The 13,591-nt window shown below is 38.9% G+C and overlaps 1 long non-coding RNA gene and 1 other non-coding gene across 4 annotated transcripts in view; one reads left to right on the top strand and one right to left on the bottom strand.

Moving 5' to 3' along the window:
• The window catches only part of LOC113929494, a 36,658-nt gene that overhangs the window by 1,263 nt on the left and 21,804 nt on the right, over positions 1–13,591 (bottom strand). For 2 of the 3 annotated variants that reach the window (XR_003522215.1, XR_003522213.2), the window contains exon 3: positions 471–665. The exons of the other annotated variant lie outside the window; for it this stretch is intronic. This is a non-coding gene — a long non-coding RNA (uncharacterized LOC113929494). The remainder of the gene's footprint in view (positions 1–470; positions 666–13,591) is intronic. 3 annotated transcript variants of the gene reach the window in all.
• On the top strand, positions 4,693–4,796 carry LOC113930002. Its single transcript, XR_003522388.1, has one exon. It is a non-coding gene; the product is annotated as a U6 spliceosomal RNA (small nuclear RNA).

Raw genomic sequence — 13,591 nt, 5'->3', positions numbered from 1 at the left:
GCTTTAAGTATTTCCAGCTTAGTTGAGATGGGCTGTAAAACCCATCTGCACCAGGAGCTTATTTAAACCAGGAATATGTTCCCAAGAAGCATTCCTAAGTACAGAAATATTTTTCCCATAGAAATCGCTTATTTGTAAATAATTTTTTTTTTTGCTCCTAACTTATAAAGCCTCACATGGAAGATTTAGATGGAACCAAATAGAGGTCGGTGGTTAAAACAAGGTGGGAACGTAGCATTTTACAGTTTTGTTCACCCTCAAAGTTTAAAAAGGTGGAACGAGGGTCAAATCGGCAATGCGAAAATGCTATGTGGACTCCGTATAGCTTTACCCCATTGCACCTTACCATCGATCAACAAATTTATCAGGACAAACACAAAAGCCTGAGACAGTCCTGGCCCCATTTCTTGTTATCATTGCCATCCCCAAGGACAAAACCTGGGAAACAGCTCGGGAACTGCTTCACGCACCGGTCAGTACGTGCAAGAATTTCCTCTGGGTGCTGGCTTCTTTGCTGGACTGAGCTTCGTGGAAAGGACCTCAGGGCCAGGTGAAGAGAAGCAGCTGGTGAAAACTGACCGACAGCTGGAGCAAAGACCTGAAAGGTTGCTTGAATGTCCTGGAACTTGCAGTGTGTGATTCCAAGTAGATACATTTATGACTCCCTTAAAAACGGAGCAGAGATGAGCTGATGAATGGGGAAAATGATGTTTGTCAAAAAATATTCGTATCATTGTAGCTAAATAGGAGAGGTAAATGTATCTCTCTTGTCAGAAGCAACCTTTGGCTATCATTTAACTTGCTAGATAGGTTAAAGGAAAAACTCAGTCCTGGTGGATATGTGATCTACATTTAATGCATTAGTCAGAGGTAGGTAAATGAGAAATTGTTTCCACTTGGTTTATATTTCACAAGGTAATAATGGAACACTTGAATCTGCTTGTGAGACCAGTTATATTTAGCAGTTGTATTTTTGGCTGTCCCTCCTGTAGGTCTTTACAAGTGCAGGCAAATGTAAAGATACTGTATGTACTGTACAAGAAAGGGAAACACTGCACAATTCTCTTTTTAGAGCAGGAAGGAAAGTGGCTTTTTCCCTTTGAAAATTGTGGCAGAGCAGTGCTTTTAAAATTATTCATGGTAGGGGACAAGTTTTTAAATTTTCCAATGCTTTGCAGACTGGCACTTTTGTAAAAATATAGTAAAAATGTTACACTGAGATCGGGTTGCTATAAAAGTTTCTCAGCACTTCCTGTCAATGTCTGTATGTGTTACTGCAGACTGGCAACGAAGGGTTCACAGTGATGCTGGTCTGGAGAGCACACTTTAATAGCACTAACCCAGGAGTTTCAGGCAGGAATCAATAGATTCTGATGCCATTTATCTGGGAGTTCGGGATTTTGCCCCGATTTTGGGCAGTGCATTTTTGTTGTCATTTTGTGGGATTTTTTGCTGTTACTGGTCCAACCAAGATGCTGTATGGAGTTGGTGCCATGTGTGCCTTGCTTGGGGCACCTCACTGAGGAGGCGAATGGGGCTGGGATCTCCCCTCCAGGCTTTCCTAGGTTTCTACAGTCTCTTGGCAGAAAGTAGCAAGAACCTCATTTTGATTTCGGTTCCTTGGGCTAACAAAAATCTTCATCATCACACTTTATTTCTTTACTGGATTTCAAGCTCCTGTGGGAAGGGATGTGGGTCTTGTATCATTGTGAGGAGAACAGTACGCATACAAATATCAAATGAATTCCAAATCCCAAGCTGATGAGAGCTAAGTGCAGTTGTTACTACTTAAAGAAGCAAAGACTCTCATAGTGTGAGTATTTTCTCCTGAAATTTCTTTTTATTGATTCAGGACTTAAAGAGAGCTAGTTTTCAGACATCCTGGGGAGAGAAGCTTCCTGAAGTTATGATGCCCTGGCATACCCATCACGTCAGTGTGACCTATGGAATGGCCACAGTAGACATTAGATGTCAAGCCAAGTTTTGCTAACATTGTATCTCTAGTGAGGTTAAAATTAACCAAGGACACTGACTTCACCCAGAAACAGGTTTTTAAATAAATTATGGCTCCTGAAAGAATGTTATGAAGTGGGTCATGGACTTCTTTTTTTTTTTTAATATATATTAAAAAAAGAAGTCCATATATATATATATATATATATATATATATATATATATAATGTCATGGACTTCTAAAAAGGAACAGAACCTTAAGATGTCCGGGGAACACAGGGGCCATGTTCCATGCTGGTGGACGAGGCCTGACCTCAGTCTGGACTCTGCCGAGTCTCCGGGGCAGGTCCCAGGTTGGAGACCACGATGTAGGGCCAGGCTGGTGTGGCTGAAGGGAAGCAAGAATATGGGCAGCCTGAACTTGCCAACCCATGGCGGGAACACTTGAGCACATCTCAGATATTTACCAAAGTCAGAAGCAGAAGGACACACCCAAGGTGCCCAACTGAAGTCAGGAAAAATGAGGTCCTAGAAGCTTACTACCAAGACAAGAGGACAATACCTTTCAGTGGCAAGGGAGACAGGGAGGGCGCAGTTCTGTAACAGGGGTTTCCACCAGACTGTGTTAACCAGATACACCCATTATACCTTGGTTCCTGACGGTCTTCCCAGCTCCAAAAGACCACTGCTCTCCTTGGCCTTTGCAGGACTCATATACGGGGGATTGAAGAGGGGCGCAAACTAAATTTCTGCAGTAAGGAAGAACTTTGGACAAATCCATGAATTCCAGTCCTGTGTTGGCTTTATTGTGAGTGAGAAATGGTTAGGAGCTTGAGTTGCTGTTGTATGATTAGTGCGAAATATTGCCTGAGTCTAAGCCTTGTCAGGAATGCAAGATATAGGTGTTCCTGACATAGTCTGGGTTCTGTTCCAGCAGTGTGGGTTGTGACGACAGAAGCCCATGTAAGTGAGTTTGGTAGGGAGAATCCCACAGAGCAACAGGGCAGGAAGGACAGCCAGTTCCAGGAAGCTGCCTGGGCCTTGGACAGCCAAGAATTAAGGTTTGCAGCTGTGTCTCTCATGGTTCATAAAAGAGATGGTCTCATCGCTCACGATTTCACTGCCTCACTGCACACGTTTTCTCTTTTTCTCCCTGTCCCACTCAGTCTCTCTCCACCTCTGTCTCCCAGTCTTCTTCCTCCTGGCACACAAGGCTGCTCCCACCCCCGAAGGAAACTGCATCGTAGCTCATCAGTTCAAATTCCCAAGTAGAATCTGATTGGCTCAGCCCACACATGGCCCTTGAACCACATGCCCCACTCCATCCAATCATCTGTGGCCAGCGCGAGAGGCCAGAGTGTCTGCCGCACCGATTCAAAATTTCTGGGAAGCGGGCGTGAGCACGGTGTGCCTTGAACCGTATCTATCATATGTGGAGATTTTCACAGCTCAGGTGCACACCTGAGTGACCTTCCGCGATGGAAGAAGAATCTAGTTCAGAGCACCATATAATTAAGGTTAGAAATCTTATCAGTGAGCATCCTCACTGATAAAAATGTTAAGGAGTTCACTGGAGATGAGCGAAGACAAATGCCGGGTGGCACCCATGTCGCAGGGTAACCATCACACAAAGTTGCCCTCCTGAAATAGTTTTCTCGGTGGTCAGGTGGAAGATAAAAAGAAAAAAAGTTGCAGGTGCCCAGAGTAATTACCTTCGTGTGCAGGTTTGTTGCTGTTGATCTTTAAATAGCTGATAAGATACGCATGTGGTATTTTAAAAATGCAGACCAGGGGCGCCTGGGCGGCTCAGTCGGTTGGGCCTCTGACTCTTGATTTTGGTTCAGGTCTTGAGCTTGCGGATCCTCAGAACAATCCCTGAGTGGGGCTCTGCTCAGCCGGGAGTAGGCTTGAGATTCTCTCCCTCTTCCTCTGCCCCTCCCCCACTCCCACCACTCTCTCTCTCTCTCTCTCTCTCTCTCTAAAATAAATAAATAAATCTTTTAAAAAATGCAGACCGGAAGTCCTGTGAGCTTTCCTGCAGTGTTTTGACGCCAAGAGGATGACAGGTCCTCTAAACCTTCCCTGGGTGCATTTTCAGCAACACTTTTAGTCTGCAGTGGGTTAGCTCTGTAAAGCATTCTGCCTCAGCACTTCAACTTCAGGTTGCAAAGGTTGGATTTGGCATTGTCTCCTTCCTCCAGGTTCCATGATGACTTCCTTAATTTGTTGTTCTCTTTGTGCCTCGGGTAGTAAATTTCCATGGTGGTAGAAGTTGGCGCCCCCACTCTTAAGTGTCAGCCCGAAGTTCATCTCTGATTGTCTGGAACCACATGCACAGAATCCCAATAGCTTTATCAAAAGTTAGTTTTATATTTACTGTAATGAAATATTGTTTTCCCTATGCCTATTATGACTTCTATAGGATATTATGTTTGTTAAGACACAGCCTGGGGCCAGGGAACAGAGTACCCAGACCCTTAGAAGCATAAATCTGGTGATGGTTCTCATTGGTCAGATTGTGTTTGTGGTTTTCTAGCCATTATGTAAATGAAAACAGTGGGAAATCTTTGGAGGACCTCATGGTGACTATCAGGAAAGATAGTTTGGTATTGTAAATGGGTAATCCACTAAATTCATTTCTGGACCAATATGTATTGGAGACATTAAACTTATCTGCATTTCAAAGGTTAACGATACAGCTAAACTAAGCCAAGGGCAGTTTTGGCTTAAAAAAAGCGTGTGTTTCTGCAAGCACATATATTAAAATTGGAACAATACAGAGACGATTAGAGTGGCCCCTGCATGAGGATGACATGCAAATTCATGAAATGTTCCATATTTTTATATAGTCAATAATATTGTAATAATGTTGTATGGTGACTGATGGTAACTACACTTCCTATGGTGAACAATGTGTAGAATTGTTGAGTCACTATGTTGTACACCTGAAACTAATATAACATTGTATGTCAACTATACTCCAATAATAAAAACTAAATAAATACAGAGAAGAGGAAATATTTCTTACAAGTTAATGATCACCAAGACCTAATGAAATGTGTAAATATACTGATCAATGCTATGAAAATCACAATAATAAAAGCAGTCAGACTTAAAGCTTTATTCCAATGACCTCAGTCATCAAGTTGAATATCCATGTGGGAAGAAGCAAGTACCATATAAAATGGATATTACTGGTGCTGTACCCATAGTTACTTATTGTTTACCCAGCGTTCCTTACTCCAGCTCAGGAAAAAAATAAGTAACTAAATATGGTGAAATAGTTTAACAATGGTTCCAAACCATCTTCCTTACTGTACTCCTAAACCACCTCCAGATAATGAGACTTTCAATGTCAGTTTTTATGTTGAATGAGAGGCAGTGATAAAATGTTCTGACCAAAGGCATGTTCAAATGGATGAAACAAAATAGACTTTTTCAAATATTAACTGGAAAAGAATCTCTCTGCATAAAACCATTTAAAGAGGTTTATAAAGTTTAGGAATGTAAGCAAAGACACATGATGAGGGACAACCTCTTCAAAATTGTAATACCGCCTCCAAGTTCCTATTTGTAGATTGATGGTCCTAAGGAGATGCACAGTTAGATTAACAGAATCTTCAGTACCATTGTAGACCAACAGAGACCAGGAAGTTCAGCATCATCTATGTGACAGGCCAGAAAGCTATTAAATCCTTATATACAGAGATAATCAATTGTCACACTGAATTACTAACCTTGTGATTAATGATTGACTATCTGACAGCCACTTTTCTTTACAAGAGTGTCCTGTTTCACAGCATCCAGTCATATGTTTGGTCCTTCAGTGCACCTGCAGCCAACCTCACATTCTGTGTTTCCTCCCAAAAACTCTTTGGTCTTAAAACTTTAGGCATAGTAGAAAGAGAATTTTTTGAATCTCTTCCCAAGGTTAAGCCAGGGCTCTTCCAACATTATGCTTTCAAGAGAATCACCTTCCAAATTGACTATTTAAGAAACCCAGAGGGTCACATCTTAGTAGTAGAGCTAAACTAGCTCAGAACAGAGGCTACTGCAGACCTACTCTTAAAGAGTTTTTCTAAAAGCCATGAAAAGATCAAACCCATCTGATCTTCCAGTAGCTTCACTGCTTCCAGAACAAAGCTAACGCTCTTTAAAGAAAGATAGCAAAGTTCAGATACTCAATAACCTAACATCCAATATTCAGCATCCAGTAAAAAATTCCTAGACATGCCAGGAATCAGGAAAACGTGACCCATAACCAGGAGAAAAAAAGAGGCAATAGCCAAAAAAAAAAAGATCCATCGATGACAGAGATGGTGGAATTAATACACAAAACTTTGAATTATCTATTATAAATAAACTCAGCATATTTTTAAAAAATATTTTATTTATTTGACAGAGAGAGAGAGAGCACAAGCAGGGGGAGTGGCAGGCAGAGGGGAGAGGGAGAAGCAGGCTCCCCGCTGAGCAGAGAGCCTGACGTGGGGCTCCATCCCAGGACCCTGAGCCGAAGACAGATGCTTAACCAACTGTAGACTCAATATATTTAAGAATCTTTAATATGAATAGAATGGAAAGAGAATGAAGATACAAAAAGAACCAAATGAAATTTCTAAAGACAAAAATTAAATTGGTGAAATGAAAAAAAAATACACTGGATGGGATTAACTGCAGCTGAGACATAGGGAAAGAAAAGACCAGCGAACTTGTAGATGTAGCAATACAAACAGTTCAATCTGAAACATAGAAAAAAAGATGGAAAAAAATGAACAAGACTTCAGTGACCTGGGGATAATATCAAGTGGTTTATTGTATGTATAATTGGAATCCCAGAAAACTGTGATTTAGTGGGAGGGGAGGTGAGGGAGACAGAAAAATATCTGAAGAAATAATGACTGAAAAATTCCAAATTTAATAAAAACTATGAACCTATAGATCTACAAACTTTAATTAATCCCAAGGAGCATAAACATACACAGAAAATCACAGCAAGGCACATTACAATTAAATTGCTGAAAAACAGTGATAAAGAGAAAATCTTAAAATCAATCAGAGAAACAAGGCACATGATGTACAGAGGACCAAAGATAAGAGTGAAAGCAGATTTCTTTTCAGAAATGATGCCAGTCAGAAGACAATGGTATGGCATCTTTAAATTGCAGAGTGAAAAAGTAAAATCTGGGGGTGCCTGGGTGGCTCAGTCGTTAAGCGTCTGCCTTCAGCTCAGGTCATGAGCCCAGGGTCCTGGGATCGAGCCCTGCATTGGGCTCCCTGCTCAGCAGGGAACCTGCTTCTCCCTCTCCCACTCCCCCTGCTTGTGTTCCCTCTCTCACTGTGTCTCTCTCTGTCAAATAAATAAAATCTTAAAAAAAAAAAGAGAGAAGAAAAAATAAAATCTGTCAACATAGGGTTCTCTATCCAGCAAAAATTTCCTTTAAGATGTTTAACTTAAGGGGTACCTAGCTGGCTCAGTCAGAAGAGCATGCAACTCTTGATCTTGGGGTCATGAGTTCAAGCCCCACATGGGGTGTAGAGATTATTTAAATGAATAAAACTTTAAAATGAAATGAAATAAAATAAAATGTTCAACTTAAGGTGAAATAAAGACTTTTTACGATAAAAGCTGAGAGACTTTGTAATTGAATATCACTGAAATAATGTTAAAGGAAATTCTTTAGGCGGAAGAAAAAACCAGATGAAAACTTTGATCTACACAAGAGAATGAAGCACACAAGAAGTGGTAAATATGTGGGTAAATATGAAAGTATTTTATTTTCGTTAAAAAAATTCAACTATGTAAAGCAAAAATAAGCGAAATGTATGACAACAATAGCATAAAGGATGGAAGGGGAAAATGGAAGTATACTGTTATAAAGTTATTACATAGCATTCAAATATTATTTAAAGTAGACTTGGTAAGCTAAGGAGATATGTTATAAACATTAGCACAACCACTAAAAACTAAAATGTAGAAGTATAGCTAATAAACCAATAGCAGGAAGTGGGGGGGGGGGGGATGAACAGAGAACACATGGGAAGAATAGAGAAAAAACAGCAAAGGACAGACAGGCAAGTTGGGGAATTGTTAAGGAAAACAGCAGGCTGTTGAGATGCTATGCACCACAAGAGAAGAACAGCTATCTTTCAGATGGGCTTATAGTTGAAGAAAGCAATAATCAACTGAAGGAACAGGTAAGGATTAAAGAATCATCATGGAACAGAAATGGGAAGCTTTTGCTTTTTGAAATATTTGGACTCAAGATCCATCTCCCAACTTCTCAGAGTGTTAGGGGCTCCTGTTTGTGCCTACTCAGATTGATGCCCTTTCTTTCCTCAGGAAGAGAAGTGTTATTTACAACTGTTGTGTTGTGGGCTCCTACAGAAACGTACTCTGACCTCTTACACAACATTTTTACTTAAGCCAGACCAAAGGAAAGAGTGGACATTGAGAGATCAAATGGCTGCCTTCCACTCTGTTCCCTTTAAAAATCAATAATTATTTTTTTCTTCTTAAGGAAGCTGCATCTGACTTTATGGAATTTGGCAGAGTTAAGCATCCTGTGCTAGTTATTTTGATATTTAAATATGAGTAAGATTGGTAAATGGCAACTAAAATGGAACCATTTGAGTAAGAATGGAAAACAGTGAAACAGAACCATACACGTTTTGTTAGATTTTTTGTAGAGCATTTTATCCACCTACTCCAATGTAGTAATGCAGATGAAAACATGAAGTTATGTGATCAGACACAATTTTGCTGTTCAAACATTTGTGGAGCTCTTCTATATAATTTCTTATTTTGAAGTGTTAAATCTGATAAAATTCCTTTATAATAGTGTTATATGGGGTCCAAATTAACATTCACCCTACAGATAAATTCTGATATGACAGGATGGATCATAGAGAAATATGTGTAGTGGACATGCATCTGCAGTTATGTGCTGAAATTAATCTTTGGATTAAGTTTAGAAAAGTGGAAGATTAGATACATACCTTTTCATTTATACCTCATCCTTAGAAATGGGCCCATTCCCAGGCCAAATCCAAGATTATGTCTTAGAAATTTGTGCCCATATGAAGCATGCTTAAGAAGACAGTCCTTGCCGTGAAGGCTGTTGACAGAATAACCTGAGCATGTCCAAGGCAGGTGTCTGGGCTTCTAATGTCATGGGAGACTATGTGCTCCCCGAATTAAATAAATTGTTTGATAATGCAATGGAATGACTTGTTAAAGAATTCAGTAATAAAAGTACCTTTCATGATTACAAGCTATATTGAATTATTTCACAAATATTGGCTTAGTTTATCACATGTGTAATTGTTGACAAGTTTTGGATAAGGAAATGAAGTTAATAGAGGCAAGCGACTTGTCTAGGAGCTCATGCTGACTGAGCACCAGCATGTAACAATCAATCAATATATTTTGCTAACTGGACTAATAATGTAGTGTAGCAGTTATTTCATTTCCTGCTCGAATTCTCACAAAATGTATACATAAAGGCAATCATGTCTGCCATAATATATGACAGCGTTAAAAAGAAGAAAAGCACAAGAGAGATGTCACTTGTAGAAAACTTCTCTAGGACCTGGGTAGCCTTTTGAAGGGTACCTTTGAAAGCATAGCCTATGCAGGGGAACTGTCCCTGGTGCTGAACCTGCCATAAAGCAAGTAGGTCAAAGAAAGGCCTTCACCAATTTTTTGTACATATTTTTTTCTGGGTTCCTATTACCAATGACAATACAATTTTTTTAAAGATTTTATTTATTTGAGAAAGCGAGAGCGAACGAGAGAGAGAGAGCATGAGCTGGGGGGAGAGGTAGATGGAGAGGGAGAGGCAGACTCCCTCCTGAGCAGGGAGCCTGATAGAGGGCTGGATCCCAGGACCCTGGGATCATGACCTGAGCCAAAGGCAGACGCTTAACTGACTGAGCCACCCAGGTGCCCCACCAATGACAATACTATTAATAAAAATTATATTTGTAAAATATTTTCCCATTTTGAACATTTTAAAGACTATTTTTTAGATTACAACCTTGTTATTTACACAGTAAATTTACATTTTAAAGTGTAAATTCAGCATATTCTAGTATATTCACAAAGATGTAAAATTATCATCACTATCTAATGTCAGAAAATTTTATTACCACAAAAGGAAATTCTACTTCCTGTCTCTATAGATTTGCCTATTCTGGAGTTTTCATATAAATGGAATCACACAATGTGTGACCTTTTGTGACTGGCTTCTTACTGTAACATCATGTTTTCAAGGATTATCCATGTTTTAATATGTATCAGTACTTTGTTACTTTTTATTGACAGAAAATAATCCATTGTATGGATATACTACATTTATTGTTTCTACTTTTTAACAATACTGCTACGAACCTCTGTGTACAAGATTTTTTGTGTGAACATGGTTTCAATTCTCTTGGATATGTACCTAGGAGTGGAATTGCTGGGTTATATGATCTTTTCAATATCTTGAGGAACTGCCAAAATGCTTTTCCAAAGTAGATGCGCTATTTTATATTTCCCACCAGCCATGTATGGATATTCAATTTTCTCCACATTCCTTGCCAACATTTGTTATTGTCTGTCTTCTTGATTTTAGTCATCCTAGTAGGATGTGAAATTTCACAATTGTGAAATTGTGTCTCACTGCGGTTTTTTTTACTTGTGCTCACATTTCCCTAATGGCTAATGATGTTAAACATCTCTTTATGAACTTATTAGTCATTTGTTATCCTCTTTGGAGAAATATCTATTCAAAACTTTTGCCCATTTTTAAAAACTTGGGTGATTTTTTTACTGTGGAAGTGAAAGAGTTCTTTACATATTCTGGATCTGAGTCCCTTATCAAATATGCCATTTACAAATATTTTCTCTAACTCTACGGGTTGTCTTGTCACTTTCTTGATGTTGTAAAGGACTATTTTCAACACAGTGATCCTTCTCTGTTTCTTCCCAAACCTTCCCTCAGCAACTCTACAAGGGTTTGTTAATAGAATGTAGTAAGAATTCCAATATCTGTGCTCTTAATAGCACATTATGAAGCAGGGAACTCATTTACAGTACACTTGTTGGGAAATATATGAAAGAATATTTTTAGTGGTTCTCTGATAAAAGACTTGTTTGTCAAAGTGGATGATGCAGAATATATGACACCTGTTCCCTGCAGGAGAAGAGGCATGCCTCAAATGCTGTACTTTTCTCATTATGCTGAGCCTACTCTCCTCTTAATAATACAAACTCTGCTTGAAAATCTTGCCAAGACAAAAAAGAAGTAAATGGAAACATAAAACTGTTTTCTATCCTAACAAATATTAAGCTCTATTTCCAAATTCTGTTCTTTGGCAAGAAAATACATTTCTTTTACACAATCAGAGAGATTAAACTATTTTTTAATTGGAAAATATTATCTTCTGCAAGAATTTTTCCCCCTTAGTGGAAAGCAGAATAAGAAAAATGATCTAGTAAGTTAACTGAGGTCAGATTTATGCCCTTGAAAGGTTCTAAATGCAGCATTTATCCAACACCAACATTGAGTTGAAAAAATATCTTCTAACCCTCATAGCCCTGAGCCAAAAATATATCTCCCCTCTATTGGCAGTTCTCCACTATGTGCTTAAGTTAAGAGAATCTTCTTCCTCCTGCTAAAATCAGTAATTGCTATCAACATAATTGAAAAATCATTCAAACATTTAAAGCTTAATTTGTTCATAGGGTAAATTATATTTATTAATACTTATTTTAAAATGCTTATTTTGTTGGACAGAAAGGAGACTGATATAGTAGTTTCAGGTACAAATATCTGAAATTCCCATTTAATTTATATAGCTTTCACCCTAGTATCCCAAAGTCATAACAGTTAGGATCATTTATATTTTACCCAAATAAATCTTGTGTAGGTTTGCTTTTTGAAATAAATACATAGGGGAAGTCAGAAAACCTGAATTCTGTTTTTGTTTTAAGATATTTTTTCTTAAGTAATCTCTACACCCAATATGGGGCTTGAACTTACACCCCCAGATCAAGAGTTGTAGGCTTCACCTTCCGAGCCAGCCAGGTGCCCCTGGAGTTCTATTTTTGATGTCACCGTGATTTCTAGAAGACAGTGAACTACTGCTTTAATTTTACATCTTTTGAGGCTGCTGCACGAATGATTAACTAAAATCGGCTTTGAACTTTTCTCTAGTGCTACTACCAGAATTATAGTAAAGCAAGAGTTTTTCTTTTGTTTTGCATTGGGTTTTTTTTTTTTTTTTTTTTTTTGGTTGGTTGGTTTTTTAAACACTGTTCCCTACTGGGTTATGGGGAATTCACAGTCAACAACAAAAGCCCTGACTTAAGAGTTGCCTCAACCAAGTCACCACTTGGGTCGTTACCCTGATTTACGTAGCATCAGAGAGATGAGAGCATTCTAGAGGCCTGGGCTCTGTCAACCTCCACCCTCTCATTTGTCAAAAATTTCAGAGCAGGCACAGAGCTGATGAAGTTTGCAAAACCAAATTTTGGGAAGGATTCACTGGAAATTATTATGAGACCTGGGGAACAAATTTCCTATCACCTGGTGGTCTAGAGAATGTCATTCTGCTGGGATGTCTCCAAGAGCAACAGAGAGCATTGGCTAACCAAGTAACAATCAGACACCCCGAAATGCTACCAGAGCTAACTTCCATTAAAGGAACAAGGACGAAATTAAATTTCAAGAAAAATATTTTTTTAATTTCAAATGAACCAAGCAAATATTTACTTCTTACTTACTGTGTGCCAGGAACCGGGCCAGTCTTTATCCAAGGAGATCACGTTATAATGGAGAGACTAATGGAAAACAAATACTGATAAAGCTATTTTATACCTATCTACATTTGGAACCAATGGAAATGGAGAAATTAATTCTCACAGGGAACTGGAGAGTGGTAGAAGTTTAAAAAGTAGGGTGAGCCAAGTTGTGAAGAACTTAGAACGTCACATCAATAACAAACAATGGGGAACAATCATTTGAATTTTAAAAGAATGATTTGGGGGACACCTGGCTGGCTCAGTCTTTAGAGCATGTGACTCTTGATCTTGGAGTTGTGGGTTCAAGCCCCACACTGGGTGTAGAGATTACTGAAATATAAAATCTTAAAAAAAGAAAAAAAGGAATGACTCCGATTGAAGCATGGCAAATGGGATGAGATGGAGGAGAGATGCAGAGACAGGGAGACCAGTGAGAGGATTAATTGGAGATAGGAGGGAAAGAAGAGAGGGATTTAATATAATGAGGCCTTTTTTGATAACCTATGTAAAATGGCATATCCTATAACTCACGACCTTTTACTCTGTTTTTCCCCCCATAGAACTTGCCACTAACACACACACACACACACACGCGCGCGCGCGCGCACGTGCATGCATGCAAGTATTAGCTATTGTTCATTTCACTACTGGAATATAAAATTCATAGGGAAAGGGATATCACTGGATTAACTGTTGTATCCCCAGTGCCTACCGTGAAAGATGTGATGTAGGATGAATGAAATGGCTAACTTAATATGTGGATTTCAATATCAACTAAGATAGGAAATGTAGAAGGAAAGGAAGGTTTGCAATGGATTCAGTGTGAAGCATGAGGATTTCGAGGTGTCACAG

The sequence above is a fragment of the Zalophus californianus genome, chromosome 5 (assembly GCF_009762305.2).
Source record: "Zalophus californianus isolate mZalCal1 chromosome 5, mZalCal1.pri.v2, whole genome shotgun sequence".
In the NCBI taxonomy this organism is placed as follows: domain Eukaryota; kingdom Metazoa; phylum Chordata; class Mammalia; order Carnivora; family Otariidae; genus Zalophus; species Zalophus californianus.
The sequence above is the reverse complement of the archived record's forward strand: the minus strand, read 5'-3'. Positions and strand labels throughout refer to the sequence as shown.